Source organism: Pinus tabuliformis, chromosome 4_2 (genome assembly GCF_031772625.1).
Source record: "Pinus tabuliformis cultivar Carrire ecotype Pingquan chromosome 4_2, CPIR1, whole genome shotgun sequence".
Lineage (NCBI taxonomy): Eukaryota > Viridiplantae > Streptophyta > Pinopsida > Pinales > Pinaceae > Pinus > Pinus tabuliformis.
In genome coordinates, this window is record NC_142304.1 from 179,202,518 (window position 1) to 179,205,398 (window position 2,881).

The 2,881-nt window shown below is 31.6% G+C and overlaps 1 pseudogene; it reads left to right on the forward strand.

Annotated features, from left to right (window-relative positions):
- Positions 1-1,992: 1,992 nt before the first annotated feature.
- On the forward strand, positions 1,993-2,670 carry LOC149168748 (proteasome subunit alpha type-7 pseudogene; annotated as a pseudogene).
- Positions 2,671-2,881: the final 211 nt, after the last annotated feature.

Sequence of the window (2,881 nt, forward strand, 5' to 3'; positions counted from 1 at the left end):
AGAAAATAGGAGAGGAAAATAGGATGAATGGAATTTGAAAGGTTAGTCTCTTAGTCTTTCCATTACCCCCCTACTCTATTATATCTCTTTGTAAATTGACTATAAAAGGGTATTTTTGGCCAAAGAGGGTAATATGCACAAAAACATGAGTTGCATTGTAATTAAACATTGTTTGAAAAAGAGCATTGAGCAACCATTGAATGATTTTAGGTTTCTAAGGTAAATATTGAGCCTTTGTTTAATGAAAATTTATCAATGGTTGTATTAATTAATGTGCTTGAGTTATTGGTGATTTCTTTATGTTCAAAATATTTCCAGTTTTGGATTCATGATTGTGATGAAAAATTTCCACTTTGATACATTATATGTACTCAAAATATCATTTTCCATGAACACTTTTTGAAATACTATAGATCTAAAGTCATCTCTATCCATTCTTGTTGCACTTGGAAATCAATAGCCATTAAAAAGTTTGAAAATTCTACCAATTGATCTCATATATATACAAATTATTTCTTTCGAATCCTTGTAGGTACTTAGACTTGTGGTTTTTCATTGTTCTTTAATAGCACTAGGACAATATCTTTTAGTGATCATGGTGTTTGAAGGATCATTTTATTATGTTTCTACTTGATCATTTCTCGTACTTTCTATACGACATCCAATTCTACTAAAATCAAGTATTTCTTATTTATCGATGCCCTTTATTTCAATTTCAATTTCTTAGATAGGGCATTGATGAGTTCTTGACCAATACTTGAAAAATTCCCCTTTTCCATTGACATATGCACCCCATTCAAGTTTCCATCCAGTAAATTATTTAGATTACATTTCTTTTCTACTTCATTTATTCATGCAAAAAATTATTCAAAATCCAAATATATTTGGTGAACCACTTCCTTAAAGAATTCCTCATGGAAATAAGGAAGTTAGATCTTATGATTTAAAAGTGATATGATATATTTTTTAATGGATCATAAATTTTAATTCCTACTCTCAATCCTAAAATTCGAAATCTCAATATTCCATCTAAGAAAATACATGTTTCAAGAGACTATATGATCCATTAGTGATGGGGCATGATTGGAATATTTTTTTGCCCCCTACAAAATCACATTTCCCCATTTTGGGTTGTTTGATATATTATCTCCCTCAAGACCTACTTTTCTAGCACATTCATTGATAAGAGATGGTGACTTGGTGGACCCATTAATTTTGATGTAATTGAAATTCTTCTCAACATATAGATCAGATATGGGTTCCATTATATTTATATCCACTTTGGAAAACCTCAAACATGCACTATGAAATGATTTCATATAATAGTACAAAGAAATTTCCACATATAGGTTCAATTTGGTGGCATACTTATTCTTCCATAGATTTAGACAATAAACTTGTACATGTGACTTGGACGGATTCTGATAGCAACTTATTCCTAGTGTCCCTCAAGTAGGATGCAATGTGGAATTCAAGTGTTTTCTTTATGCTAGACACCTAATTTTCCAGGGTTATGGTAAGGAATATGAACCGTCATTAGGAGTCCAAGGGACCTTGGAAGATGAATCCAATATAATCATGAACATTTTATTTATATTTGTATCTTATTAATTAATTGAATTCCACACTATATTTTATTTTGGTGAGTCCAAAAGTAGTATAAGAGTAGGTTCTATCACCATGGTTAATTCCATTCCTACTCATACCTACGCACTCTACCATTATGTGCTTTACTCTACCATCTTCTCAGACTCTATCCACTCTTCTTAATAGAGATTCTCAATGAATTTGGGGCATGTTTCAACCTTTAGCTCCCCTCTTTCTCATTACTCCTCTTTCTTTGAAGAGTTTGGATCGACAACTCTTATAGTGAATTTTGCAAGAAAGGCATATACATATGCATGTTGCTATATTCTTAGGAAAGATGCATTTACCTGAGGAGAATTGTGTACTTATTTTTAGGGTTCTAAAGGTGTTTTTCTGGTTATGAGAATGGAAAAATATGACATAAAAATCATGGTGTTTTCACTAAATTGTCATTTGTTTAAAATGGAGTATGCGTTTGAGGTCGTACAAAGGGTAACAAAATTGTTGGATTTCAAGGGACTGATAACATTGTGTTAGTCATAAAGACAGAATCCACGACTAAGCTCGAAAATTCTAGGATAGTTAAAAAAATTATAAATTTGGATAACCACATTATATTGGATTGTGTGGGGCTGAAAATAGGTCCTCATGTTTTGATTAATAAGGCTAAACTGACTATCAAAATCATAGACTAATTATTGAGGATTTTTTATTGTAGGATATTTCACTCATTACAATGAAGGTCATCAACATAAGTACACCAAAAGTGGTGGTCCAAGGCAATTTGGGATGTACACACTCATTGTAGGATTTGATCCATATACATGTGCTCTTTATCTTTACCAAATAGATCCATCTATTACGTTTTTAACATGGAAGGAAAAAGGGAAAGAAAGAAATTCAAATTTTATCAGAGTACCACTGGAAGTTGTTGAAAGTAAAGGAAACAACATCAAGATTACTTTAATGACATGTGATAATGGGTTGCAACAACTTGAGGAATTTTAGGTTGAGGCTATTATAGTTGAGGTTGAAGCAATAGCTAAGGCCACAAAAAAAAAGGCTCCCATTCATAGAGATTAAATCTAAATGCTTTGTAGATGGATTTACAGACATCCCCTACTACTAATTGCAGGTGTATTGTTATTTTTCTCATAGTTTATTTTCAATATTTGTTTTATAGCTACCATTTTTCATTATGCATCCTAGTTTTATGGTTTTGGCTTCCCAATATTTCAAAGATTGAAAAGGAATTTTTCAAGGAAATCACTTAAAGAGTATCTATTGGAGCCTA